Source organism: Pelecanus crispus, chromosome 1, assembly GCF_030463565.1.
Source record: "Pelecanus crispus isolate bPelCri1 chromosome 1, bPelCri1.pri, whole genome shotgun sequence".
Lineage (NCBI taxonomy): Eukaryota > Metazoa > Chordata > Aves > Pelecaniformes > Pelecanidae > Pelecanus > Pelecanus crispus.
Window position 1 is genome coordinate 41,747,697 of NC_134643.1, and position 13,598 is coordinate 41,761,294.

Below are 13,598 nucleotides of genomic sequence, written 5' to 3' on the forward strand. Positions count from 1 at the left end.
ATAAGCCTTCTGTTTGTTCTCTGTCTGTAAAATGGTGAAGTTTATCAGAAACAATTCCAGCAATTAAAACATTTGGTAATCTGACATTTATTAGCAGGTTTAGACATTAATCTGAGTGTTTCTTTGTGCTATCAGGTCCGTTCACAATGAAATGCCTTGGACCAGTACTAGCCAATGTGACTCTTTAGAAGATGGGTCTAAAGAGTTGACAAACCAACTAGTGTATTAGTATGCTGTTTAACTCATGGAGCAGCTCGTGGCTTATTAAGCAAACTGAGGTCTTCAAGCAGTGTGACAGGCAAACGCCTGAGTCAGTCCACTTGGGTGCAATTAGAGCAGGCCTGTTGCTACTACAGTGACCTCGGGTGCACTTTGGGAACGCATGGTTCAAGACTATGTAAGTTGACCTGAAAGAAACAGCCCAGGGAAGGATGACACAGAACAAAGGGAGCTCGAAATTTTTCTTTATGCACTATGGCACCATTACTGATGAAGATGAAATATGAGGTGGAATTTCTCAGTAGTTACAGTATGAGAAAAAGGCTTTGAAGTTGCATACTAAGATGAGTCTACAGTGCTGCTTCAGAGCATATCATTCTTGAGTAAGTGTTTTAATATATGCATGTTCCTCACTTCTGGTTAAAAAAGACAGGTTTTGAATATTTTGTCATGTGTCAGGGCAAGTAGAAAGAAATAACTGCATACAGAGATTGATCTCAGTGCACAGGGGCTTAAATGTAGAGAAAGAAACCCCAACAACATTCAGATACCTGCCTTTCCTTTTATGTCATCATCCCTCAGAATAGATAATGCAGCTCATGTAAAATCAAGAGTTTTATTTCCTATGAATATTTTTTTATTTTTAATATTCATAATAATTTTATTGACAAGGTTGTCTCTGCCATATTTAGTAAAAATACATAATTAAATGTTCTGATAGGCAAGATGATGGTTAGATTTACTGTTGGCATGAGATCATAAACTAATTTAAAAATTGTGGTAAAGCACTCAGAGCACAGGTTGTACTAACATAATATATTGAGTATTAACATATTAACATAAGACACAATATTGGTGGATAAGAGTTCAAACTAGACAATTGAAAGTACATGTTAGACCATGGAATAATATGTTTAAACATATGACATGGAATAGACCTGCAATTTTCTCTAAATAAATAAATATATAAATAAAACTTAAGCTTCCTACTGTAGAGAAACAAGTTTGAGGTGTCACAGTGTAAGTATATACATGAGGCTGAGTGACATTAAAATGAATAAATGATTTTAATACCAGTTCTGTATCTCATGCTACTCTCTAAATATTTCACAAAGTGCATGATGCAGTTGGTTTTGAAAGCCAATTATTAAGTAATTAAGAAGAAATCAGTAAGGGATATTGGAGTGGAGTTTATGTTGCTTCTAAAATCCAGGCCTGGTAGGGGTGGCTGGAGGTACCTTTTGCCATTTTAAAATATTTTCCTTTGTAGGTTACTTAGGACAGCAACACAGCTCACAAAGTAGAAAAGGACCAAGGCTGCTTTTTAGAAAAGCAGTCAGCTCAGAGATAACCTGGGAACTGTTCCACTAGTCAGAACTGTCAAGCAGAGAATGTAGAATGTCTTTCTCTGGCTTCTGAGGAGGTTTGCCATATACCATTGCCTCATCCTGAGAGGGCTATTTAGAGGCAAATGAGCCCCATTTGGACTGATACACAGCTGGGTCAGTGAAGCACTGTTCCCCAATTCTGTTAAAAATTATGAAGATCTGTCAGAACTATCAATTTTGTTGAAATCATTGGCTTTTCTTGGATCTTAAAAAACTTATATCTATGTTCTTTAACTTTCATGTGTAGAAGACGTGACAATATAACTACAAGCTTTGCTAATTCTAGGTAAAGGTCTCTGGTAAAATGATTGGATTTATTATACGTATTCTGCTTTCTGCAGACATAAACAAATGCAGGTGAGTGCAAATGTGTGCATCTTCAGGCTAATGATTTAAGCTGTAGTGCTTCTGTATAGGGCAGAACCTCCATACACTCACTGTCTTACCCTTAAAGTGTAAAATAGATTAACATATAGAAATTAGTGTATTTTTTCTCAGTATCTGAATCTTTCATTCTGTTAAAAAAACCTACTTTTGAAGTTCTGTTAGATATTAAATTATTCCTTGGCCACCAAGGTATCCTATATTCATGGGAGTTTGGCAGTTAAATGCTTTTGGATACAGCTGCAGACCTAGCTGTTTTGTGTTTGGAAGGAAAGACAGATCATGGTGTGACTGGTGTGACATCAGGCAATCCAACTGTGGGGACTATTACCTCCATATCATCTGTTCAGTGCCTGGTCCTGTCCTAGTAAGTCTCTGTTTGCTGTCTGCATCTCTGAGTGCCTATACAGCTTTTAAGACCTCTCTCCTTACCATCTTTAAGCTATTAAAGTAGGAAAAAGATGCCTTACACCAGAAAACAAAGCTTTTTCAAGCTTGTCAGCTTACTATTCCAGATCTAGGAAGAGGTTTTTCTTAAGATTTTTCTAGCTATTGAGTCTGAATTACATCTCTCACTTTTTAAGACATTAACTGATAAGATGAAGAAGACTATTTCCTTTCTAAGTTGCAGTTGGTAGAGCACATACAGATACTGTGTGTGCCTGTATACAGGCTAGGGAAGAGGCTCTGGCAAATATTTGGGCCTTAGAATATTTCTTTTTACATTCATTTTTATATGCTATATCATTTGAACGTGCCTGTCAGTCACTTTGGAAATCTGCAAACCTATACAACTACATTGATTAACAACAAGAGTATGACTGTAAGTGTACATGCAGTACAGAGTAAGACAGCTGCCTAAATTTGATCCTCAGATCACTGAATGGATTTCTGTCATGTCCCTAGGTCCGTCCTCTCTGTGGAAGTAGTTATTGTCAAATAAATCTGAAAATTGAGTGGTCTTGTTATGACAGTGAACTGTGTAAGCTCAGATAAACTAGAATCAAATTATTGAAGAGTCTACACATTATAAAGCAATTAAAATGGGGAAAATCTGAGTCGAATTATTAGGCAACCTGTATTCTGAAGGGCAAAATGAGAGATTGCAAGATGGATCAGACCAAGGTGATTATATCTCATAATAACAGCAACCACGCCTAGCTGCTTTGGAGGATATTTAGCTGCTACCTTGTAAATGAAAAAAAAATTCCTGTGTTCCATGGTATTTTAATATACTTGTGACTATTATTATTCCTGAGAACACACTGACCCTGTCTAAATGCTGTCAAAATACTAATTTCAGCTGCCTCAAGACAACAGTTTTTACAGATACAAATAAGAGTGCTTTTTAAAATATTAAATATTGATAGCTTTATTATTAACTGGAATCTCTTTATTATGAAGAGGATTGTTTCTCATTATGAAGAGGAGAAACATGTATAGTCTAACCACTGTATTCATCTTGTCTCTAAACAAAGTCTTAATCTTTTTTTTTGTATGCTCTGATGGTAAGTTTTTAAAAATTCCTTTAAATAAGAGTTCTTAAAATAAACAGTGAATGTTCAGTGAATACAAATTTTTTTTTTTTAATTCTTTCCTTACCAAAATAAAAACATACAGAGTAATCAAAAATCAGTGCCATTGCAGGAGCTGACTTTGAGAGCCAGTTTTGTTCTTTGCTACAATTACTGTGCCTGAAAGGACAACAGAATGAGGATGTAGTGGGCATGTTGGGTTCAGTCCAAAGATTGTACTTGAGGTTAAGTCATGAAATCTTATAACATTGATGGTTTAGTGAAAATGATGAGAAGGAGGGCAAGAAAAACTTAATTTATGTGCTTTATTTTCTGATACGTTTTATCTATACCCTTTCTATTCTGGTCCTGTCAGCACAGAATCTCATACAAAAGCACAAGAAACCAAAATGGGACTTTCTCTCAAGCTGTGAGATTTAGGACATGATAGACCTATGAGGCAAAACAATTTAGGAGAGGTAGACCACCAAAAGTGAACTTCCAAGGTACCAGCATATGTGCTGACTCCTGACAGTCCCAGCTGAAGCACAATTGCAGATTTCACTTAGCAGGGCAGGGTACTGGGAAAAGAACTTGCTTTCTGCAGCTGAATTCTTGAGTAGGAGCTGCTTGTCTTTGCAAGTTTCTGAATTCACAGAATTGGAAGAAGCTAGTTAATGCTCAGAATTTTCTGGAAGATTAGATTTGGAATAGGAAACTCAGAAAAAATGTGCTTCCATATTAAGAGTCCCCCTGCAACAGAGACGGTTTAAGATGTTCATGTTGGCTTTCCCCCCCTCGAAGCCAGTTGTTCCTACCCTCCTGCTCGAGGCTTCGTCTCTTTTGGCTGTGCTGACTCAGCTGTTTGTTGGGCTGTGCTTCTAAGCAGATCTGTGAAATAATCCAGTTTAAAAAGAAACACATTTCTAGTCTTTGAAAAATGTCTCTCTCATTTCACTGATCTGTTTTAGCCACAGAAACAGCCAAACCAGCGCAGCTGAAGGGACAGGGACAACTGTTTGGGAGTTCAGTGAGCAACTAAAGGGGAGTGGAAAACTTTTCATTTACCCTTGTACCGTTGCAGTTTCCAATGCAAAAATGAACGTACAGAAAACCACAAGGATGGGATTTTCTTATCTTTGATTTAGTTGTAGTCATGTGCTCATTAGCAAAAGTCTTTTGCCTTGACTAATTGGTGTAGTTGATAAACATAGCATTTTGTAAAAATTCCACTGGAGGTGCTTATAATAGGCACAATATAAATTCTTCAGACTATACCAGATGAGTCTAGAATTCAGCAAAACTGAGCAGGTAAACATTCTCAGAGAACTTAAGTTCATTTACAGTGGTTCAATTTAGTAGTCAGCTGAGACAAATTTTTTCACCTATACATAGCTCTATAAAAATAATCGCACAGAGCAGTTCTTGAATTTGTGAGTCAAATAAATACAAAGTTTATACACCAAATAATTTCCAAATAATGACTGGGTAAAAAACTTTCCCAAAATTGGAAAAAAATATCTCCTCCACTCCATATCAAAGTACCCACAGGTAAAATGTTTTGTCTGCTTAATAGCAAACTTCATCCAAGATATATATATCCTTAGCCTAGAGACCATGAGACCATCACCAGAGACCATGTTTAAGAGAATGAGAGAAGACTCATCAGGTATGAGCTTACAGCTGAAAATGGCACCTGACTCCGAAATAGCTATGAAATACATCATCCAGAGCAGAGTTTCAACAAATTATAAGCAACAAGACTAATAATTGTTATTAATCCTATGGAGAGCAGTATGGCTTGTGTGTATGTATTTGACATCTTTCTACAAGAACAATTTCATTACTTTAGACACTGTGGCACTATTATGATGCAATAACAGAAAAGAAAAACATTGTAAGAAGTGATTGCAGCAACAATTTGAAGTATATTTGCTGTTTTTACCTTATTCCATATGCAAAAAGGGAATATTCTTTTCCGCTTCCCAGCTGCCTTTGCTTGCTTTGAAAATCAAGCCAGATTCTGCATTCCCAACCAATGCTCAACAAGTAAAACAGATAAAAATGTCAGTCACATTTAATAGGGTATCATCTCATGTATCACTTTACAAAAAAAAAACACAAAAGGTTTGTGTTCCTAAAAAAACATTCTCCAATTTTATGTTTCACTTTTCTAAAATTCAGGTATGTTAGAAATGTTACACTTGGGGCACTAAAGAAAATGTGCCTTTATAACTATGAATCATCTCATTGTGTGTCTGTTACAGTAGCCAGAGACTGCACTTTACATGAGACGTACAACATGGCAACGTTGATCAGAACTACTTTTTTGTTACCAAGATTTGTATTTTAACATTTTCAAGCCAGTTCTGTTTCTTTATTACCAAATAGAAAATCCCCCAAATATGTTTTATCATCACATTCTAGATATATAGCATTATAAGGAGTTATATTAAATGTATAACAAGATAAGTAGAATTGTATTTTAAAACCTTGCTTCTCCTACGTAGTGTTTAAGGCAAAGAAAACTGTTATATATACTTCTGTAAAAAGTATTTCTTAAAATTGACTTTATTTGTTTTACAGTTTAGAAAACTCTGCAGGTAGCCTTAAGAGCCTGTTCAATTCATTATCATTAAATCAACAACCAGAGCTTCTTTCTGCCATTCCCTGGCAGGATTAATGGATTTTGGCATGATTTGTGCATTTAACAGTGAAAGCTCTTGCTGGGTAAGCTTGCAAGCTTGACTAATTCTCAGTTGTGCTAACTTCATAAACCTATTTTAAGGTTTTAACTTTAACTAAAGATTAAAGGTAATGACTTCACGCTGCTACCTTTGAATATATGATACTCTAATACGATTATGGTTAATAAGTGTAAATAAAATATCGAATATATATTGTGTGGTACACATGTGAAAATATGTATGTAATGGAAATTTTACAGCATCCTGTAAACTCATTTTTAATGGTTTAAACTGAGATTCCACAAAACAATTGATGTATTAATATTAAAACACCTGCATATGTTTAAATGCTTGAAATATTAAATGATACACAGAATTAGTAAACTTCGTAACAGGAACAGATCACTTGTATTTCAGAACAACCTACACTTGAATCAGAAAAGTGAACAATTATGATTTAATTTGATTTAAAGCTGGCTTGCTCAGCAAAGCCATTTTAACCTGTAAAGCATTCCAGTTGCTATCAGGTTTTTCACCTTTCCAGACAACCCTAGAATCAGTATTCAGAAAAGCCTAAAGAAAGGAGAAAAGAGAGGAAAAAATATTTTCGGCCTGTCTGACAAGACTACATAAAAAGCTCGTGATCAAAGGGTCTTAAATACACGTTACTGGTGTGACAAACAACATTTTTGTCCTTTTATTAGATTTATTTTTCTTCTGAAAACTGCAGTGGCCAGTGTATAGTTTGTGAAAGAAAGCTGGCAGGGTTGTATTCTTTGATTCCTAATTAACACCTTCAGTCTCAAAAGAGAACTAACAGAAATACCATAAAATGTTGCAGCTGCATTGTTATTCCGCTTGGTTGGTTTGTTAAAAGTCGGCTGGGCATTGGCAGCTGCAATAAAGGAAAAGCTCAATGGATGTTTTGTATTGTGCCCACTGAAGTGAAAGAAGGCAACCATTTTATTTTCAAATGGGCAGCTGCATAGTGATGTTTAAATGGAGCTAAATGTGAGATTTACTGTTAATTTATAGTAATTGGTTATAAATAAAGTAGCAGTATAGCTTGGCTTTCATCTATTAAGGCCATAGAACACAAATTGAAGGGAAATGAGTTATGAAGGGTAAAAAATGAATAGTAAAATATTAGAGTGATAGAAAATGCTGCCTGAAGCAGTTACTTAGGAGTAATGGTATTTAATTTTGCAATGTAATGCAGCAGCCACCTTGGAAGCAGCTAGCCAAGCCATTCTTTAGATCATGCTTTGAGAAGTAAAGGTAGACGTTGCTTTGTCTCACGATAGTGAAAACCAAAATTTTATTGCTGGGATCAGAACCAAATGGAGAGCATAGGTTTGTATATTTTGGTTAGTAGAATAAAGGAGGCATTTAATTCCAGTCAGATAAATCTCACTCACATTCAAAAAATGCAATTAGGGAAATATGTAAATCTAGATGTTTCATCAAATGCTAGCTAAGGGGTTACCAGTTCTTTTCTTGCACAATGACTGAACTAAAGAACTTCAGTGTCTGTGTAAGAACCATTGTCCCAGCCCCAGATCCTGTTGGAAACAGAGTCCAGACTGGCCGTGGGAAATACCTACATATTTGACACAGGCCCCATTTCTGAGAGAAAAGGGGGTGGAATAGAAAGTATGGAGATTTTACTGTTGCATTCTAATCAGCCATGATCTGCCTAATTTGCTTTGATCAGGAAGATAAACTAATTTTCCTATAGGCTGGATAAAAGTAATTAGCAATCCAATGCTTTCATGGTTTTGAAAAGGGTAAAGAAAAGAAGAGCAGAAATTGTAATGGTGGGAGCAAAGTACCCCTTTTCGGCTCATCTGAAAGCATTGTTAGTTGAAAATAGGATGGTGCCATAGGAGAGAGGCCCTGATTAAGGTGGTTTTATGGGCTGGGATGTCATTGTACACCACTATCTATAAGCTACACAGCTAAACATTTCTGAAGATGAATTTGACATGAGTTTTAGTATATATAGGTTCTGTTCTCTTTTATGTAAAAAATGTATCCCATATAAACAATATGTCTGCTGTTCTCTGAGGATGCTGTTTGATTTCCCAAGGCATTTTGGTATCTTTCTCCACAATCGCATTAGAATAATTCAGTGGTTAATTAAAGTCTGGATCTGCTGCTACCATAAGGCTTTAAGATGAGTGTTTCTAAGGCCACATAGTGAAATCAAAAATACCATAGCCAAAGCCAAATTACTGGATCTCCCGGTCTCCTGATTCTGTTAGGTAACAACTGTACGGTTCCGTGAGACCAAACTGTGACTCTTAGCCTGACACATGCGCTGTGGTGTACTCAGCTAAGTTTTCTGGGAGCTGTTACTCTTCTCCTTGGCTTTGGCCATTCCATTTAAGTATAAGTCAAGATGCCTTGAAAGATACTAAGTTTCACTATAAAACCCTTAATATGCAGACATGATGAAATGCCAGGACACAACTGCCATCTTTACCCAGGCAAACAGTACTCATTCAGGTAATCTTACTGAAGTCCATAGGCTACAGAATTCCCCACTTTTAATCCCTGTCTTGAAAATGAAGATTGTTTTGGAAATAGTTATTAGCTATCTTAACTAGTATTAAACTAAGAAGCTTTCGAAGAATATGTGTTTCTGTAATTTTTTATGTTTGCTGCTGATCAGCAGTCTGGTGCTCTGCCAGTAACATGCCTATTATAAGCAAACAGATCTCTAAAGTGTCTCTCACTCGTGACTTAGAAGAAATTGCTGGACTGCATTGTTCAACTTTTAGCTATCTCACTTTCACAAACTTGACTTACAAGGGTATAAAAGGTATTTTCGGGGGGGGCATTAGGGGCCTTAAAAGATGCATTCCTTGCAGAGGCTAGACAGACCTTCCATAAGCATTAGGGCCTCACATTTGTACATACTTTTGTGCTATGCAGTAATAATGCAGAGAAGAGTCATGCAACCTTAAGCTGTACTAAACGAGGGTTAAGGATTACGTCTTTCCCCAGGTTTCCCCATCTTTTGTATGAATTGAGTAGTTCAGCAGGCAGTTACAGCGAGCCTGTTTAATAATTATGTCCACCTACTTCTTTGTATTTTGAAAGTTGTATTTAAAAAGTCAGATAAGCAAAAGGACTCTATTTATCATTTGTGTTACGGTTGTATTGCAGTCCACAGCCATAATTGCAATTGTGGATCCACTGTGTCAGGAACAGTTAAAATACAGAGGCAGGCTCTATAAAAGCTTTCGTAGGAAAAAAACAGCTATTTGTGATGAATGGGAAAACCATTTTATGGTGTCGATAGAGAAGCAGGGGCATATGTTCTATCTCAAAGACGCTCCTATTAAAAAAATAATATCCTTTAAAGACTGAGTTTGGAAAGTTAATTTCCCCTGCCAGCAAGATGCACTGAGTAGTATTTGGGGGGAAAAAACTATGTTCCCGTATGATAGCACTCTTAAACTGAAGTAGATAACAGATTTTTCAGTTGTCTTTCTATGTCCTAAAATATGTTGGCATTGTGAACATCTGCAGTATTTGTATTCCAACCCATGTGATATCAGCTGCAAACGCTATGTTAGTTTGAATGTGAGAACATGGTCACAAAAATAAAAATTGATGGAAGAGTTATAAAGAAAAGTAGAAGCATTCATTGAAATACCACTGAGGGTTGCGGTTAGCCTGGGAATATTTATTGGTTTTGCTTAAGGACGCACCGACTCATAGTTAAAGCACTGATCTGAGATTCAGATCTATATTTTCTTCCATTTCCTTATTGCATTGCTTAGTGCCACAGCAAAATTAGTTTGTCTCCCACTCTTCAGTCTCCTCAACTCCTAAATAGTAGTTAACTCTTTCTTTATGTTGTTCTTTGGAAAGTATTACTGTACAAAAAGTACAGGAGGAAAAAGCCAGCAAGCACATAATTACTTCAGCCCAGAAAATTCTCCCCCCACCCCCTGCCAATACACATCATTCTTGGCTATGGGTGGGCAGAAGTTGCGCCCCTGGCACTCTGAAAAGATAGCAGTTCTGTCTCAGACCATTGAATTGCATTGCATTTTCTGTAGGATGTGAGCTAGAGTGCAGATTCATACAGCTGTTATTCACAAACCTGAGGAAGGACAGGGGATTGTTGTTGTCCCTCTTTTCAAGTTGCACAGCAGTTAGTTTCCAAAATCCTTAGAGTTTTTCAGAACGAAAACCATGAGGAAATTAGAGGATCTGTGACTCTTACAAGAAGAAAACACTGACCGTAATTATGAAAGTTGTCCTTCTTCCATAGTGTTCTGTTCATTACAAGGCTGAGGGGTTTTAAAATAAAATTCTTGTGGTAATATGGAAATACACGACTCTCAAAATGGTGCAGAAAAATAGTTTTACAGGAATACTTCACACTTTTGTGTTATCACTCGTTTCTAGTCCCGAAGGATTCAACACACATCTGAAGTCACATCTATGTAGAATTTTTTAGGAAGATGTGTGTGAGCTCTGCCCGTGTTCTGAGCCATCTGGAAACCATCAGCAAAGCACTGAGCCTGACATTACCTGAGCACTAACCTTACCAAAAAGGATGGTTTTTATCTAGAGACACCTAAGAATCTGCATGGGAGAGAAACCTGCTCCATCTCATTGAACCTAGAGGAGTCTGACTACGAGATAGAAACTCATGTGCTCACGTGAAGCTGGGCTCCCTAAGCTCTGCTTTCGTGAAACACAACCTGAGTTGCAGAGAAGAAAGATTTCAAAAGTCTTTAAGTGTTGTTACAGCCTAGCTTGCATTCACTTCCATTAGGGTTTTACTAATTTTTATTAATCATCCTTACTAAGTATTCTGTATTTCTAGGAAGACCTACCTATTTATGTTTTTATAAAACAAAGCCAAACAATCAAGTCACAAGTCTTAACATATACGGACGAAAGTAAAGACAACTTCTCACTTTCCCACATAAAGAAAGCTAGTTTCTTTCATTAAAAAAAAAGCTTGAGTAAGCAACAAGGCATTATTACAGTCTGCTTCAGATGTCAGAAAACTTAAGTTGTATTGGTGCAGAGAAGGAATCAAGGAAGCAGATTTCTTCATCTAATTTTCTTACACCACCAGTGCCCAATAAATATTGGGCATACATTTTATCTTGTAATTTGGTTGCTCTTGAAGTCAACTGAACTGGTATTCAGCTCCAGATTCATACGCTGATCTAAAATGCAGATGTCTAGAGTAAGCAGTGTCTCACTCTCCTAACAGTCAGTGTAGTCCTCAGTGTAGTCCTAGTTATTGGAGAGCATTGACCAAAATAGTCACTTATCTGAAGATGAGATAAATCTTTCTAGATTTAACTCACTACATTAGGAACCCAGAAGCCTGTTTCACATGCAGACAGCTAACTTAGGGGTATTAGGAGCTGAATCCCAGTCTCAGAGCTCAAAGCAATTCCCTAAGCATGAGTATCTATCTAGTGTGCTCAATTTCCCTTAGGGCCTTAGCTGGCCTTCAGCTGTCCCTTCAAAAGGCCACTGGTCTTTTCATAGGTCATAATGTTGTATTTGCCAGGCCCATGTGGATGTTTCAGGTAACCAAGGATGTTTCGAATGACTCTAGATGCCTATGTTTAGCAGACTAAATTGAGTGTCCATTCTTTAATGCAGCTGGAGCTTAACTTAGATTCTTGCACATATCTGCCTTACGCCATTTAAGGTACTCCAGGTTATCTGAGGAGTCTCCATGGGGTACATATGATATGACCTCTATAGGAAGCGTGTGCCCTAATGTATGTAGAGTGTTGGTTGAAAGCCAGGCAGGATAGGCTAAGTCATCTCAAGAAGTGACCCACAGATAAAAAATTCTGGCCTAGTTTACTTTTAATCAGCCAAGATCCATGGCGTAGTTCATGGATAATCTTTGTGTGTCCTTGTGAGGGATGTCCAGTGAACTTAACTGATCCCCAGGTTGGATATTCTTGACATTCGCAGTAAATTGTCCGGTATGGTGAAAAGGTTGATTTGTTCAAACAATGAGATTTATCTGGATTGGGGGAAATTCGACAGGGGCTTGATTTTTTTTTTTTTTTTTTTTTTTTAATATTAAAAAATTTGCCTAGCATTGCGTCACTGGCACCTCAGAATTTGCCTGGAGTCTCCAAGTGTGTGATCTTGTTCTGTTTTTCCTCTTTTCTGTGATGCATAAACATTTTGACCTGATTATTTCAATAATAGTAATACTGAAATGCCTTGTGCCCTTCAAAATAGCTCATACCTTGGCTTTGGTATAATTTATGGGATGCAAAATGCAAAAATAAAATTAGAAAGGAGAGAACACAGTATTAGGATCTAAGAACAGTCTAAAAAAAGAGTTTGTGTGTGTAAGGGGCAGAAGCTCTGAGGGTTTAAAGTCTGTCCATTTGGTTTATTTGGAGAAAGCTAAATTAATACAGTATCGCCCTAAAATCCAAACACGAGGCAGTATGTACCATATTATAAATTTTTAAGCCTTGTAAATGTATAAAGTTTTTAGAAAATATCATAAAGTAAAAATGTTGAATAATGACTTTTATAAAGTTCTTGTCTCTACTTTTAATATAAAACAAACAAAAAGTCTTCTGACATCTCATTAAGGGAAATTTTAGACTGTTTCCTTAGATAAAGCAATCAGGTTGTGCTTTAATCAATTTCATTGTTGAATTAGAAGAAACATACCTTCCACTCTTAAAATAGTAATGTAATTGTAAAGTTGTCAGTCTAGGGTTCCTATTTGAACTGATTACACTTGATAAAAATAACAAGCCGTGACAAATAGCGGGGCTAGGTTTCAGTAATTCACTGAAGAATGTCTCTACCAAGTCTTTGTGGCAAAATGTCTTGTTTGCAGGACAAATGCAGAGTTGAAATAACAACCCATGAATACCACTGGTGAAATGGCTATGTACACAAGGTGAATGCTAAAGTTTTCCCTTCTGAATGGACCTTTTAATCCAGGCATTATCTAGGCTCTGAAAAAGTCTTCAGTGGCCTTACGTACAGATTAATGGGAAAAGCTGAGACTCAGAGTTGGGCTATTTGCAGAAACAGTTTTCAAGATTTACTGATGGTTGACAAATGCCATTTAAGCTTTCAAAGCCATCAATATGCTATTGAAAGGGATTTAGAGGGAAATCCTCCCACTATAGAAGACGAGGACTTTGAAGGATCTTGGTGGAAGCCCTTGGGCTCCCCACCCCTTCAAACCTTTCACTGGCTTCCTTCAGCATATAGAGCCCTGAAACGCGTGGCTATGGGAAAGGGGGGGGAGTCCCTTTCAAAGACGTTTGTATATAACTGAATGTGCCAATCTGCTTTTGTTCAGGCATGAGAACTGAATAGAAGTGTTTCCAGAAAAAGTCTCTTGTGCTCATGGTCAGCTTTTCAAT

At 36.9% G+C, this 13,598-nt stretch overlaps 1 protein-coding gene across 1 annotated transcript in view; it reads left to right on the top strand.

Moving 5' to 3' along the window:
• Nucleotides 1–13,598, top strand: part of LGR5 (leucine rich repeat containing G protein-coupled receptor 5) — a 98,165-nt gene that overhangs the window by 17,964 nt on the left and 66,603 nt on the right. The gene's annotated exons all lie outside the window — the stretch shown is intronic.